Below are 17391 nucleotides of genomic sequence, written 5' to 3'. Positions count from 1 at the left end.
GATCAGGCAATGTCTGCTTAAGGGCTAATACTTCAGCTCGTTTCCATGGGACATGTACCCACACACGCTGAAAATGAGGCTGAATCGGTCGGTTAGCTGCTGCGTCTCCCTCCCTCCATACTGGGGGAACCTCTCTCATGGGATATTCAGCCTTATTCATGAAGGGGCCGTTTTGCGAGCCCCTAATAGCGAATCATAGCGATTCGCTATTAAGGACTCGCAAAACGGTAATCATGTAGGAATCGCATAATAAAATGCGATTCCTACTGATTCCTTATTTGCGATTAGCAAATTGCTAATCGCAAATAAGGAATAACTCGCCATTCATTCCTATGGGCCAAAAGGCCCATAGGAATGAATGGGGAGTATTCCTTATTTGCGATTAGCAATTAGCTAATCGCAAATAAGATTGCGATTTGAAGGGTGCCAGGGGTGTCCACAGGACACCCTGTAGCACCCCTCAAATGATCTGTGACACAGGTGTTGCACACACACATGTCCAAAGGACATGTGTGTGTGTAACATGCAACTCAGAAAAATGCATTTAAATGCATTTTTCTGAGTTTTCGCAATTTACCGCGAGGTCTGACCTCGCGGTAAATTGCGCCTAGAAATAGCGAAATCGCAAATTGAAATAGGATGTTGAATAGCATTTAAGAAATCTCAAATAGAGATTCCTTAAATGTCATTTCCTCGCACATTTGCGACATCGCAATTAGCGATTTTTGCTTTTGGGATGCTGAATCCCAAAAGCAAAAATCGCACTCGCAAAGGGCCGGATTCTCAGAATCCGGCCCTTTGCGAGCCGATTTAGCCTTCATGAATAAGGCTGATTGTCTTCCCTTTCTCTTGACAGAGGAATCATAATCAAACAACGACTTGGAAACACCTTCAGTTCTAAGGGATAACAACGTCGCAACGGCTTTCCTAACATCTGGACCCACAATTGTGCCTTTTGAAAATTCGAACCGTACATGGCTCAACTCGGGCGGGTTAGAGTCCAAATCATTCTCTTCTAAATCTTTGCATAGAAAAACACACATTTTCTCGAAAACGTACCTCTGCTTTGATGCTTCCCACTGATGGAAAACATCCATAACACATTCTAAATCATATATAGTCGGGTTAGTCACCCATCTATGTGCCAAACGATCCAATACTTCGTTCTCCCAAGAATCAGGCAGATGGCAACGCAACTGTTTGTGTTCAGGGGTATTAGTCAGGCTTGCCGCTCTAAACAAAGGGTATAGAAGACTAGAAACAGTACTTGCCACTCTTTGGCGGACAGACGGAGAAGTTGATGAAAAGACAAGTGGGAAGGCAGGGTGAGATGAGGCAGATTCAGAGGCAGTGTCAGGAAGAGTACCAGGAGTGGTAGTCGATACAGTATTTAAAGTTGCAGGAAGTATAGGAGGAGCAGGTGTAAAGGCCGGTGACCCTTGGGAAGGCTGCACCGGAGGAATAGGAGCCAGCTAAAGAGTAGCTGGTGGGTGCTGTGGAGGAACAGGAGGTATAGCAACCATGGGTTGCACAACTAAAGGTTGTGGAGGTGCTGTAGCATTTTGCGCATAGGGTGGTGGCGAATTTAACAAATGCGACATTAGGGGATCTTTTTCAAGCTCTTTTGCTGCTTCTTGCTGAAGAGGCGGCAAAACTGGGTAGCATTTATCTATTACCATTTTACGTTGCCTGTGCAACTGCTCACTCATCTGTTCTTCTTTATTGTCTTTATACTGCATAGCAGCTTGCATTACAGAGATACCCCTTTCTCTCTTATCTTTCTTCGCTAGTTTAATTTCCTTTTGTTTGGCCTCCTTACGCCATAGGCGGAAAGAGTCAAACATTGCCGGCCGGGCTTTCTTCTTAAAGAGTTTAACTTCGAGATTATCTAGGATTTCAGTATCGAAGCTACCCTATTGGGGCCATTTTAAAACACAGTTTTTTCTGGTGTATTTTATCCACACTTCATTGTATGTGATGGGGCCTACCCCATGTTTCACATATGATTCATAGGTTGGAGTTCCAATCGGAGGAACTGGACATGAGTCCTCCAGTCGGGAGTCCCTATTATTACAACCAAGACAAAACAAATTTCCAAGTCTGCCAAGACCAGGCATCTTTGCTCTCTAGTCTAGCTTCAAACTTCAAAGGATTATCGATTACAATATTTCTTGTGAATACACGAGTCTTTCGGCTTTGGCGCTTGCATGTTCCAAATCAAAGCGGTCCCACAAAAGGGGACACCAAACAAACTAAGGACTGGGAGACGCTCCACTTATACTTAACTGAGGTATCGATGACGTCACCAGAAGACTCGTCTAACGTTTCGCTCTACCAAACATCAATGGGTCCAAATCAGGGCGATAGTCAGGGCAGCAGTCCTTCGTAGCCGTCGGGACGCGGGGAACCTCGCAGCAAAGACCTTCGGAACCACGTCGACATACAGGGGTCGCTGAAGTGGCTGGCCGTCCTCCGGAATTTTCACACGAAGCTCCTCACGAACATCTAGCGCTGATACCGCTCCACATGGGGCGCAAAATGAGGTACTGGGTTTTTCAGAACCGGTACTGATCCGGTAACCCAGCTGTGTCAGGGCAACACCCAAAGACCTTGGGTACTTTCCTGATTCAGACCACAGAAACACAAGTCTTCTAGGTGAAGTCAAAGATCGAATGTATTGGCTGCAACCAAGTAACAGGCGTCCTAGAAGTACAACAACACGGTGTGTATATTCTCAGGAGACTGCTCGTTTTTACAGAGCCGACCTTCTCTTTTTATACACAATATTACACTTCAGGCAAAAATTCTTGGTTTTACAATTTGACCATAAACATATTTTCACAATAAAGAAAAAGCAAAGTCATGATGGCAAGCCCATATTTTCGTTTGTCCAGTTCGTGATAGATTACCTTGCCAGGCCCAGAACTTCCATCAGATATCAATGAAACCCCAATAAAATTGGACACCTCCTCCTTGTAAAACTAGCCATAAAGAAGAAACAGGGACAGGTGTGTGTATGATAAAGCGTGGTTTGTATGCGGTAAATGGTTTATGACATGTTGTGCCTTGATGCTAATCTTGCTCGGCCACTGGGTTGGGGACTGCCCGAACAGGTTTGGCTGGAGGCAGTGGAGGCAGCTCGCCCAGGTCACAGAGGAGTCAGGAAAGGTGGACGTGTCCTTTCAGCTCGAATTCGGCCTTGGTCAATTGACTATGTAAGGGCAACCACAAGATGGATGCCGCTCACAAAATGGAACCCGAGGGTTCGAGACAGGAAGTACGATTTAGGGGTGTTCCCGTCACTCAATCGTGACGCAAATGCATAGAAATAATGTCCTAATCATTACCGGTCTGCCAATACCAAAATCGTCATGGTATGATGATATTTTCTGACACAAGTGTTGGGCTTCGCGACCACATTATAGCAGGGTCTGAAATTTTGAGAACCACAAGGCAAAAAGAAAATGGCCCACACTCTCCGGATGGTCTAAACAGAAAGGGCAGGTATCGTTTAAATTGGCAGACCACCTTTTGGTAAAAGAGTTAATAGGTAGTGACCCTAGTCGGGACTGGTGATATAATTTCTGGTCGAGAGTCTTAGTAATCACATCCCAGTAGATCTCTAGGGAGGGGGTCACTTTATGAGCCAGGAAAAGACCTGTTAGGCTAGTAGCATCAGACTGTACAACAGCTGTATGCTTAACTGAAGCCCAATACAGATCTTTGAAATCCTGTTTAGAGGGGAACGTAGAACTCCCCGGGGAGGCCCAAAGCTGGTTTAGACCCATCTCTTCCAGCACCAGTTTCACTTCCCTTAACCATGTAATTTTTGAAGCGCCCCATAATGATTTTACCTCGGCTAGTTCGTTGGCAAAGAGGCTGAGTTCTGAAGAAGTCCAGAGCTGTCGCCACAATGCCACCAAACGATTTCGAGCCAGCTCATTAATGGGTTTGCAGCCCATATCTAACAACAGAGGTTTGATAGGTGTAGATTGAGGAAGACCTACCAAAATCCGCAAGAATTTGTTTTGGGCTTTAACCAGGGAGGTTAGATCTTTGAAACCCCAAAGGTCGGCACCATACAGAGTGGCTGCATTTATTTTTGCTTCATAGATCTTAAGTACTGGAGCAATACGTTTGGTCAAGGACTTCTTATGCTCCTGGATTAAACAACCCGTGAGGCGTGCAAATTTAAGATATAATGCCTCAACCTGGGGTTTCCAGCAAAGGCAATAGTCTAAAGTCACGCCCAAATAAGTAATTACCTCCACTTGTTCAATACAGGCACCATTTAAACTAACCGAGCTTTTAATGGGGCGGTTTTTGCTAAAGACCATAAATTTAGTCTTACCAATATTAATTTGCAGATCGTTTACCCTGCAAAACTCATCGAACTTGTTGAGTGCTGTTTCCAGCCCCCCTCGAGTTTTTGAGAGAAGCAAAGTATCGTCTGCGAAAATTAACATCGGGTACTTTGTCCCACCCAGAGATGGGGCATCAGTCGGGGTGTTAGCAAAAAACTTAACTACCTGATTGATAAACAAAAGGAAGAGGGTGGGGGCCAGCACACACCCCTGATGGATGCTGCGTGTTACTGGAAAGCTATCCGTCACCTGCCCTTGTTTTCCCCATCTCACCCTGGCAAAGTTATCCTCGTGTAGCCTAACCACCATGTCCAGGAGTTCTGGTGGCAGGCCCATGGATCTAAGAACATCCCACATTTTCTCCCTTGGCACAAGGTCAAAAGCCGACTTGAGGTCCACAAAGACGGCATAGATTGCTCCTCCTCCCAACAGAACAACCTTCCAGTACAACATGGTTAGTCTAAAAACCTGGTCTATTGTACTGGTGCCTGATCTAAATCCGGCTTGCATTGGGGAGAGAATGTTATCCTGCTCCATCCACCCCTGGATTCTTGCGAGGACCATCCTAGCAGCTATTTTTTGGATTGAATCAATTAAACTTATCGGGCGGTAATTTCCCGGGGCCGATCGGTCCCCTTTTTTAAAAATTGGTAAAATTTCCGCCCCTTTCCAAGAGTCCGGGATCCTTGCCCCTTTAGCGATGACATTAACGAGCATGGTTATATAGGGAACCCAAATATGTAAATTAATTTTAAAAAGGTCTGCCAGTATTGCATCCATCCCTGGGAAAGCCCGCATCAGGAGAGGAAGCCGCGAGTGAAGCGGAGCCGCCCCGACCAGCCCGGTGAGTGTTAAAGGGCTGGGGGGTAGGCGGGAAGCTCCGGGCAGATGTTGTGTTGCCGGTGGTGGCACTTGTGAGGCAGAGCCCGGGAGAGGCTCTTGGGCATTTGCAGTTTAGAGCCCAGAGAGGCTCCGTGACATTTCTTTTGAGCCCTGCGAGGCTCCAACGAGGGGCATAATCCTTTACCGAGCCCCGTGGCTCCCACGATGGCCAGTAGTTGTTTGGTTGTTGTAGAGCTCTAAGAAGGCTCTGGGGGCGATTTTTAGTTAGAGGGGGCGCCGGGGCACATTGCCGGTGCCCGCCCCCTCCTGCCTACAAGTGTGATGTTAAGAGCCCAGCGAGGCTCGTGGCCGCAATTACTTGGTGTTGAGAGCCCAGCGAGGCTTGTGGCTGCAATTACTGTATTTAGAGCCCAGTGAGGCTCTTGGGGGCATTTGATATTTAGAGTCCAGAAGGGCTCACCGCCCACATGATGTTTAGAGCCCGGTGAGGCTCTTGGGGGACAACAGTGCAAGAGCCTGTGTGGCTCCAACGTGGACATATGTGTTTGTAGAGCCTGTGTGGCTCCAGCGAGTGGGTGCAGTGCGCCTAAGGGTCAGTGAGGGCCCTGTTGCAGTTTTCTGATGATTCCCAGCTGCCCAGCAATTAGTGGGCAGCAGCACCGTTTAGGCGCTTGGGATTGTCCACAGGTGCCCAGCAAGTAGTGGGCACCTGCACCGTTTAGGCCCCTGACTTTTGGACACAGGGCGTCTTCGCCCCAACAAGGCCAGTTGGCCTAGGGACTGCCACAGGTGGTGGCTTACGTACGTTTTGCGCAATTGTATGGTTATTGCACCTCTGAATGTGTTTTCTTGCATCATGTGTTATTCCTGCACCTCTGAATGTTTTTAGGCATCATGTGTCTTCCTTTTCCCTGCGCTGCACCTCTGAATGTTTTAGGCATCATGTGTCTTCTTGCGCTGCACCTCTGAATGTATTTTATTGCATTATGTGCTTTGTTCTTAACACCGCTGAATGTGTAGGTTTATGCAACATGTGTTTCCCTTTACTACTCTTCTGAATGTATATGTATGCATCATGGGTAATATGTTCTTTCTTAGACCCCTAAACGCTGTGTGATACTTAGGTGGTTGTCCTTACTACTCCTCTGAATGTATATTTATGCATCAAGGGTAATGTGTTCCTTCTTGGACCCCTAAACGCTGTGTGATACTTAGGTGGTTGTCCTTACACCTCTGAATGTTTTTATGCATCATGTGTTTCCCTTTACTACTCCTCTGAATGTGTTTTGGCATCATGGGTAATGTGTTCTTGGTTATACCCCTAAATGCTGTGTGATACTTAGGTGGTTGATCTTTTTAGTACAGGTGGTCCTAGTAAGGTCCTGGTACCTGTTCCCAGTAGTTACTGGATGTGATCTATAATTGTATTTTGTGCTATACTTATTCTAATTTCTACTAAGTGCTGATTCTGACAGTGGCCCATGTGGCCCTGTCCTGTACATAATCCCTTGTGAATATTGCCCGTGCCAGTTGGCACCATGTAATTTGTGTGATACTATCTGATGTGTTTTTACAAAACAAAAGTTATTTTATAATAACCTTGTGTGGAGTTCCTTTTGTGGTGTGCCTAGTGTGTTGTTGCTGCTGTGTGCTGGCGCAAATGCTTTACACATTTCCTCCGAGTTTAGCCTTACTGCTCGTGCCAAGCTACCAGGGGGTGAGCAGGGGTTATCTTGGCGTGTGACTCCCTTGCCCTGACTAGAATGGTGGTTTCTGCCTAGCTTTGGCGTCAGCCTTAGCCAACCAGAAATAGCCAGTTCTAACACAAACCAAAACCAATACTGAGCATTACTAGGAATACACAAAGGTGACGTAATGTATAACAAGTACAGTAGAAGGTCAGAACAATGAAGGATTGGTCAAGGAACCTGACAGAAATCCTATGGATTGACCTTAACCCCCTCCATTATTAAGGGAGGAATTTACTCCTCAGAAAGGACGTATTCTCCTTCTTAAATCGGGTTGTGTGGGTAATCTTTCTGATATTCAGCGGGAGTGAGTTCTAAATCCAAGGTGCAGCTCCTGTGAATGAGGAGTTGAGTGGTGAATAGCCTTGTGTGTTATGCATGCAATCTTTGGCTGTATTCTCGCCTCGAACAGTAACCAATTAGAGCTTTCAGGTGAGGAGTGATATGGTCACATTTTTTGGATTCCAACATAAGCCTAGCTGCCGCATTGAGACAAGCTTTAAGGGGAGCTGTTGAAATCTTAGGAAGACCTGATGAAGTTGAGCAACCGTATTCAATTCTAGAAATGTCCAACGCCTGGACTGCCGATTTCAGGTCCTCTGAGTTTTAAGGGGAGCTGTTGAAATCTTAGGAAGACCTGATAAAGTTGAGCAACCATATTCAATTCTAGAAATGACCAACGACTGGACTGCCGATTTCAGGTCCTCTGAGTTAATGAATGGCTTAAGCTTTCTAAGGTAGCTCAGATGAAATTGGGCATTTATTGCCATTGTGTTGACGTGGGTAGGCATTTTTAGTTCCTTATCCAGCGTGATTCATAGAGACTTAGTTGACTCTACTATAATTGGGGAGCCGTTTAGCTCAGTAATCAAGTTAGACCATTCCTTAATCCTGGTGTCACCTTTGGGAGGGAAGATCAGAAGGAAATCTTTTTTTTGTGGGTTAAGCTTGAGATGATTGCCAATGAACTGTCTTCTGAAGAGCTTGGTTCATTATGATGATTTCATCCAATGATGTAATCTTCATGTACAACTGAGTGTCATCTGCATACATGTTATAGGAGATGTTAGCTTGTTGTAATACTTCAGTTAATGGTTCAATGTATAGATTGAAAAGGGAAGGTGATAAAGTTGATCCTTGAGGACCTCCAATTTGGATCAGAGTAGGCAGAGATAGCTTATGTTTCGCCATGAAACTTTGAGATCTGTTCTGTAAGAAGGACTGGAACCAATTTAAGACTGTTCCAGTTATGCCCATCCTGTTTTCCAGGCGGTCTAGGAGTTTGGAATGATTCATGGTGTCAAAGGCAGATGATAGGTCTAGAAGGAGAGAAGTTTTAAAGTGATCATGAGTGAGAAGAACATCATCCACTATGTGCAAATAGCGGTTTCCATACTATGATCAGGTCTGATCCCCGATTGGCAATCGTTTAGTAACTTAAAGTCCATAATGTGTTGTCCCAATTGATGATGAGCACATTTTTCAAGAACTTTAGCTTATAAGGGAATGTTTGTTATCGGCTTAAAATAGTTATGATCAAAATGGTTCTCAGTGGGTTTTTTCTAAAACACTTGACCTCGAGATAGGCCACTTTTCTGGTAGTGATGTTTAATCTCATTCAGACAAAAGGAGTCACCACTGGAAGTTGGAAAGGTTCAATAATCTCTCGTCACCCTTTTTCATTCCCAACACAAACGCCCCACCAATGATGAATTAAAGTACCCCTAGAGCAGAGATGCTTACAAGGATGCCAAATTCTGACATGTCCCTTCTGAATTCACTGCCTGGTTTCAGCAGTGATACCTATATTAGAGAGATATTGCTTAATACCCCAGCAGAACAAACAGGTCTTACTGCCCATGAACTTGATGATAGGTTTAGAGGTATCGACACCCCAACAAATGGAAATCATGGGACAAATGGGAAACCAGCTCAAGCCCCAGAGTGAGAAAGGGTGATGGATGTGGCCTAATTGAAAGTAGAATTAGATGAAATGATAATTGGAACCTTGATTTATTACAATTTATTGCTTATCAGGAGGATGAACTATTGTTCCTGTGCAAAGATTTTACCAGACATGCAGAACAGGCTCATGACAAGTTATCTGAATTAGTGCAGAGACATGGAGTTGAAAAACAGAAATTCAAAGCCCTGCAAAGAAGTTACAGGTTAAGCTTTAGTAACAGAGATCTCACAAACGTACACCCATCAGGAATAAAATTACAGATTAAGTAATTAAGAAATTCATTGCTTATGTTATGAAGCGGAGTGAATTAGATAAATGGAAGGTAGATGGTCAAAGATAAAGGAACTAAAGAAAGGCAGGTTACAGCTGCCTAAATCTGGAGCATAGGAGGATGATGAGGATGTACACATGTTACCTATGAGAGAGGTGCCTTGTGGTGGGCATGTCTATCTACAATGGAGCAGATCAGATCTTGCATCGTTCACAAATGATTTTCCCAAATTGAGAGAGAATCCAGTGGAATGGTACAGATCGGTTAATCGATTTGTGAAAACATCAAAGGTTGTATAGAAAGATTAGGATACTTTGTTTGAAATTGTGGTTCCAGGTAATCTGTAGGTCAAATGCAAAAATCTGTGTATATTCCTGAAGTGAAGCTGATAAATCGCATGCTCGTTCACCACTGGTAATGAAAAAGTACAATCAGGTGATTACCTTTTTGCAATCCAAAATCTCTCCTAAAGAGATTGAATGGGTCAAGAAACCAAAGAGTCAATACATGTTTATTATGAGATTTTTTTCTGCAGGCATTTAAATAGTTTAGTGGAACTGAGACTAGTAAGGCAAAATACATGGGACACTGTGTTTACAGATCTGTGTATGGATTGAAGCCTGAGGTTAGTTCTATGATTCAGCAGCTTTTGATTTGTTGGCAGAGTAAGCCCATTGATCAAAAATTAAGATATGCACATTATTGCAGTGACAATTTGAAGAGAAAGCACACAAAATGAAAGGAGAAATTAATGATAGCCCAAACGAAGGCTGCTCAGCGAGGTCAGAATCTGCTGTCTGTTGAGAATGCAGGTACCATGCAGCGAGTGTATCAACAGGGAGTTCCTATGATGCAAGGTGTTAATGGGTTTCAACAGCAAGGGTTTCAACAACAGGATAGAGGGCAATGCGTTCTGATTCATCTAAGGACAGGTGTTGACGTGCCAACTTTGAAGAGAGCCAATTTGTGCCTTCTTTGCGGCATTGGGATATTGAAAACACAAATGTCGATTTAATGCAGGTAACATGGTTAATGTAAATCAGGTTTCAGAATGGTGGGTTTTTGCAGTCACAGGGGGATAACTGGGTTTAGACACAGCAAATACAGAGACAAAGAGTACAGAACCCTAATCCCAATGTGCCCCAAGCTCAGATGATGCAAGTCCCACATGCCCCAATACCAGAACAAAATGTAAATGTTGCAAATGTCCAGATATATACTGCAAATCAGGTCCCCAATGTAAACACTAATCCCTTTGTGAATCAGGGTATTTCCCAACAATACTCCATGATCCAAGCAAATGATTTCAGCTCAGACCTGTCGCAATGATGGGGCCTGAGAGGGGAGGAGGAGAACATGCTTGGCGCAACCTTAGAGGTAGATTAGAGTGGTCCATATGTGGATGGTAAGGTAAGTGGGAATCGTGTCTCATTCCTCCTTGACACAGTGCTGCCTGGTCTACAGCAGGAACAGCAGAGGTTCCCAATCCCACCCCTCTCAGGACAAAGAATCAAAGTTGTAGGAGCTGTAAATAAACAAATGAATAGCCCAGTTCAGTTTCAGAAGTGGTACCTGTTAAGATCGGGTCCGTTGAGGATCATTACAGATTTGTGGTGTGTGATTCTAATCCTGAAAATTTGCTTCGACAAGATCATTTGTGCAAGCTGAGTTGTTCCGTTTATTGCACCCTACATGGAATCAAATTCCAGACTCATGATGAGGACATTACCTTTAAACTTCTCAGACGGAAATCAGAAATTGAAATATACCCCATGTTTATAAAAGATGATTTGCCCCCGGAATTGAGAGACACAGTGTTACCTGGAGCCTGGAATTTTTCAAGAAAAGACATCAGACTTATCAAAGGTGTTGAACCAGTCCGTATTAAAGTGAAACCAAATGCTGAGTACCTCTGAATCCTACAATATAATCTGACCCCTGAAACTATTGCTTGGATTACTCCTGTGATTGACTCGATGATTGAGCTTGGCATTTGAAAGAAATTATGGGGTGTCCATGTAACTCACCCATTATGGGTTTGCAGAAACCCAATGGCAAGTACTGCATTGTTCAAGATTTGAGGAAGGTAAACTCAATTGTTGTGTTTGTTGGCCTATGGTACCAAATCCAGCTGTGATTTTGTTTCAGATTACATGTGAGGCCAAGTGGTTCTCTGCCATCAATTTGTGTAAGCCTTCTTTTCTATAACATTGCATGAGGGTGGTCTGTTTCTTTTTGCTTTCCATTTTGGTAGCCAGGTCTTAGCATGGTGCCAAGTCCCACCAGGGTATGCAGAGAGTCCCTCAATCATTAATCAGATACTCAAAAAGAATCTATAGTCCTTAGTGAGTCCCTATCACTCAGTCCTAGTGTCCTAGTCCAGTTCTTTGATAACCTGTTGGTGGCGTCAAATACTCAGGAGGCTTGCAACCGTGATACAATTGCATTGCTGAACTACTTAGCTGAGAATGGACATAAAGTGTCCCCAAGGAAATTACAGTTCTGTAAGAAAAAAGCCCTGTATCTAGGATACCGCATCGAAAAAGGAGCAAGGAAGGTATCACAAGAGGGGATCTCGGACATTCTGAGAATGAATCTGCAAACCACCCAGAAAGAAGTGAGGATGTTCTTGGTAATAGTGGGCTACTGTCAACAGTGGATTTCCAACAACTTTTTCCTGATGGTCAACCCATTACAGAGGCTGACACACATGGATGTGTCAGATCCAGTACCATTGAATGACAGCTGCATGCATGCCTACTCAGAGCTGAGAGAATGTCTCTGCTGCACCCCGGCAGTGGGAATGCCTGATTATAACAATTTGTTTTCTTTGTTTTGCAGTGAGAGGGCTGCACTCTTTCAGTGATAACCCAGATGCACAGCAAAGCTTGCAAATCTGCGTCTTATTTTTCTGCCACACTTGACCCCGTATCTGCTGCTTTGCCAGGATGACTTAAAGCTGTTGACTTGGCAAGCGCTAGAATCGAGCAGTGCAAGATCATTGTTATGGGTCACCCCTTGACAGTTATCATACCGCACTCAGTCGAGGGGTTGCTAAAACATACTCAGACACAGCACCTTACCAATAGTTGGCTTACCAAGTGCGAGCAAGTCTTTGGAGCCAAAAATGTATTCTTCAAACAATGTCCTGTAATAAATCCTGCTACCCTATTACCCCTTCCAGGGAATGAAATCATTGAAGGTTAAGGGGAGCATGACTGCCTTAATGTTACTGAACTATGTATAAATCCAAGACCTGACATAAAAGATGTGCCACCACCAGAATCAGAATATGTGCTGTTTATTTATTGGCTCTTTGTTTACAAGACCATTAGAGAAACCTGAGAGCTGCCTATGCTGTCTGTACTGTATCAGGGGTGGTTGTAGCTTCTTGGCTTCACAGAGTTTTTTCAGCACAAGTGGCAAAATTAGTTGTTCATACTAGAGTATGCTGTGTTTCAGATAAGCCTGGGTGGTGAACTCTGCTCCATTCATGGAGTTTGTGAACTTTTTCATACTCCATGATCTGTGGAGCTTGCAGAATTCCCCATAATTCCATCAAGCATAGCAGAGTGGAGTTTCTTCCTTGCTCAAGCTTGCCAACGGTAAGTTGTCAAGCGCGAGCGAGGAAAATCCAACACTAGACCACTTCCCTGTGAGATTTCTCAATGCGGGAGGTCGCGGATGGTGACTACCGTTCGAGTTGAGAAATCTTCCGTTCGCGTTGAGGAAGCTGCTGCTCGAGAACAGACTCTACTGTGGCAGAAAGAAGCAGCGTCTCTTGCACTATGCAAGATGCCATTCGCACTGCTTTTACAGTGCAGGACAAACACCTGGCACTAAAAATCAGTGCAAACGACACAAGGTAATCCACTCCTCCGGTCATGGAACTCCGCATAGCTTTGCAGTTTTTTGGTCACTTCGCGGAGTTCCGAACTGTACCCTGGCTTAGTTTCAGACCAGATGAATGTGACAATTTTCACCGCTAGTCAGTACTGCTTTGGTGTTGTTCATGACTTTGGCAGTTATGGCTCCAACGCGGATTCATAACCTCTTCTGGGACATCTTTCTGCAATGGTGAGAGTGTGAGAACCTTGTTACAGGCTTTGCAACTGCCTGTCCAATTGCTGTGGTAAAAATCACCACTCATCGACAAGGCACTGATTATGCGACAGCAGGTAACAACTGTGCAGAGGAGACTGCAACGTGCTGCAATTAACTTCATGCACTTTTAATGGGGAGCACGTCAATTACATTTTGGATGCCACAAATTGCAATCTGTTGTTGTATGCAGTTGATGCCTGGGAGGAAGTTAAGAGGTTACAGGAAGAAGTGCCCAAAGCAGAACAACAAGGTTGGGTCAGAGCAGGTTGTGTCAAAACAGTTGAGGATGACATTTAGGTTTCAGGAGATGGAATACCTGCGTTGCCAGATAGCCTGCTACCTCCAATGGAGAGACATTATCATGGCTCGCACATGTAGTTAGAGACACCATGGTGTACCTGTTTAGGCAGACATGGTTCAACCCCCATATTCAGATTGATGGCTGAAAGTTTGGGTCATAGATGTGTTGTGTGCCAACTGCAAGATGTAGGCAGAAGACCAGAAGTAATACTGAGTCATGTAGGGAGATCAGAGGGGCCCTTCAACAGGATGCAATTAGTCTTCTTTGAGATGACAATTTGCAATGGCTTGAGATATGCCCTAGTGATTGTGTGCATCTCTTCACTGTGGGTTGAAGTTTATTCGACTAGGAAAAATGATAGTCTCACAGTGACCAAATTGTTGTTGAGACTGTTAATACTCAGTTTTGGTTTCTTGACTTCTTTGTTGAGGTCCTGAAGATGTTATATGCAGCATTACAAGTAGAGCCAAGGCTCCACTGCAGTTACCGACCAGAAGCTTTTGAAACTGTGAAGCAAGTCACTTGCACATTGAAATCCAGAATGATTTAAGTGTGTGCTTCCACATCTCTGAAGTGTCCTACTCCTTTGATTCTTGTGTTGATGAGTCTACGCAGTACTCGGATAGAAAGATAAGACTGTCCCCCAATGAAATCCTCCTGGGGACGGCCATGAGTCTGCCATCTGTGCCTGTGAATGCATATGTGACCATTACAGATGACATGATTCTTGATTACTTCAAAGGACTGGCTGATGTGGTGCGTTCTGTGTCTCACCAGGTTGAAGAGGTACACCCCTGCCTCAACAGGAGCAGTGCCTGGGTTATGGTAAAGAAGCATGTGCACAAGTTGTGCTTGGAGCAAAGGTGGTGTGGCCCCTACCAGGCGATTTTGGTCACCACAACAGCAGTGAAGTGTCGGGGTCTCCCTAACTGGGTACATGCTGCCCATACTCACAGAGTCATGTGTCCCCTTGATGATATAACAACACCTGCCAGTATCCAAAATAGATATAAATTTGAATCAGCTGAACCGAAATGTATTCTTTCATAGATCAATAGATAATGAGTCACAAATTCAGCAGTCAGGTGAGTGGTGAGAAGATATTAGGAATGAACCCCAAATTTTAAGAACTATAACCATGAAAGAAAGAAAGCAGGTGACAATGTGAGTAAATGTAAATGTAGGTGTACTTATATAGCGCAACCTGTCACCCAAAGGGCATCCTGGCGCTTGCTTAGGGAACCCGTCCTGGTATTCCCCCGGCAGGGTCCACAAGGTGAAAGCCAGGCATCCCGCCGCGAGGGGCCGTTGTGGAGATTAAGCAAGCTATTGCCCAGAGTTGCAGAGTGAGACCCCATGAGTCGAGTAGGCACCGGAGCGAGAATTGTCGAGGACGTGGAATTTTGAGCCCGAGACCCGCTGAGGCGGGGAATCGAACCCTGGTCCACGGTCGATCCAAGCATCCGGGTCTGCCGCCTCTAACCACTGAGCCACACTTCTCCACATACATGGTATATTCATTATTGCTGTTTAAGACAGCTAAGTTACGTTTGCATATATTTCAAACACAGTGAGTCAATTCCAGTGTTAATTCACAAAAGAATACGTCTGTCAGTTTTGTTGTCAACAGTGTTTCAATCCTTTCTCAGATAGTAGGGTCTCATCAGGACAAGTGTGAACCTGGGGAATTGTGGTGAAGCTGTAGTGGTCTTCTGTTTCCTGAGAATCGCTGGACGGCCATGCTGAATATGAAAAAGGGCATGGATGTAGCCCTGTGCGGCTAGATCACAGTGTAGCAAGGTAGAAATTAAGTTGAAATGGTCCACAATGGGCAAACTCCTGGTTGGAGAATATGTGCAGGGCAGACTATCAGCCATGTGTGCTGATGCTTGTTTATGAGGGATGGATATATGCTTGTAGAGGTGAGCTCTCGATCAGAGAAGGCCTGCAATGAAAACTTTCACTCAGCACATGTTTCTTACTTGATTCAATGATTAATGAAAATACACCACTCAACATTAATATTCAATAGTATCTTTATTGTATAAAACCGCACTTGTTTACTACATAATGTTCTTACTCTGAAGAAGAAACTCGACTTTCCTAAACATGTGCTATAACGTATGATAATACATAATGACTTGAAAGTTTGATTAAAACCATCCTCATATATGTAGAATGTGACCTTACCTTAAAAAATAAAGTTTATGTAATGTGTCACAAATGTTACATATATATGCATTTAAATGTGGTTATTGGTCATACTAACATTTGATTTGCTTTAAAGGTTTACAACAAGTCACATATGGTATGAATTCAGATAAAGTGTTCTTGAAACTCATATTCAATATATATTCAAATGTGCACATGTAGATTTAGGGGTCGATTTCGATTCGGGAAACAAATCCGTACGACGATTCGAATTTGTAGCCCTTTCCGTACGAATCGTACAAATCTGTCCGAATAGCGTAGTACGATCCATAGAAAACATATACGTCTGAATCGTTGCGAACCGTACGAAAAGCAAGGGAATATCTGTACGATACGGACCCTGAAAGTGAACCGTACGAATCGTAAAATGCTGTACGACCCGACAAGTACGATCCAGCCCAGGGAATCAGAATGCGATTCGTCTGGAAAATGTTGCGTATGAGCTGCGATTTGTATGTTAAACTTCGCGTAAGAGCGAGCCACAAAACCAAATACGAGACAACCCACACTGAACGAAGCGCACGCGAACCCCGTAAAAACGTTGCGTGTGAACGAGCCAAAAAATCAAATACGAGATGAACCCACAGTGAATGAAGTGCACGCGAACCCTGTAAAACAGCACAAGGAGGTTGAAAATGACCCGTACCATGAGAACGTCACGTTGGACACACAAATAAACAGAAGCAAATACAACTAAACAAGCAGTACTGAACCACGCGGAGACTGGAAAACAGCACAAGGAGGGTGAAAACGACTCACACAACACCACAAAAAGCATCTCCAGTGTACAAACCATGGAAATGAATGTCCTGGGCAGATCCAAACAGGCAAACAGAGGGGCTAACTCAGAACCACCCCTTATAACACACCCACCAAAAATTCAAACTAAACCCCACCCACAAATGGACCAATAAAAAGGGCCCACACACAAACCAAGATCCTTTGCAACAGACCCAATTTGCAAGAGGAACTGACAACACACCACCAACTGCACACCTCTCACCTTCACAATACCCCCAATCACATTCAGACCCACACACCCCCCATTCACATTCAGACCCACCCACCCACATCCATACACACTGTCACGCCACACCATGTCCGCACAGAAGAATCCAAAGTTCACAAAGGAGGAGATGGAGATCCTTTGTGATGTAGTCATCAGAGTCGAGCCACAGCTATTTGGCGCATTGGTCAGACGGACCAGCATAGCTGAGAAAACACACCTGTGGGAGAGGATAGTCAATAGGGTGAATGCTGTTGCACCCATCAGATGCACAAGGAAGGAGTGCCAGGCCAGGTGGTACAATCTGCGGAGGATGATCAAGCGGAAAATGGACGAAAAGTACCTACAGAGCCAGCACACTGGAGGTGGTGGTCCCCGCAGACCAGTACAGAACCAGCCCTGGGAGTAGAAGGTGATGGCCCTTCTACCACCGGTGGGAGTACATGGAATTGAAGAAGTCGTAGAGCCTGGTGAGTACACAAACAAGTCATGTAACATGGGGGTAATGGCATCCACACCCCAAGTACGAAAAAATGCCCGCACCAACCCCCAAGCGCCCACTGCCCACAACTACATC

The sequence above is a fragment of the Lissotriton vulgaris genome, chromosome 11, assembly GCF_964263255.1.
Source record: "Lissotriton vulgaris chromosome 11, aLisVul1.2, whole genome shotgun sequence".
NCBI classification, from domain to species: domain Eukaryota; kingdom Metazoa; phylum Chordata; class Amphibia; order Caudata; family Salamandridae; genus Lissotriton; species Lissotriton vulgaris.
This window is presented reverse-complemented; position numbering follows the sequence as displayed.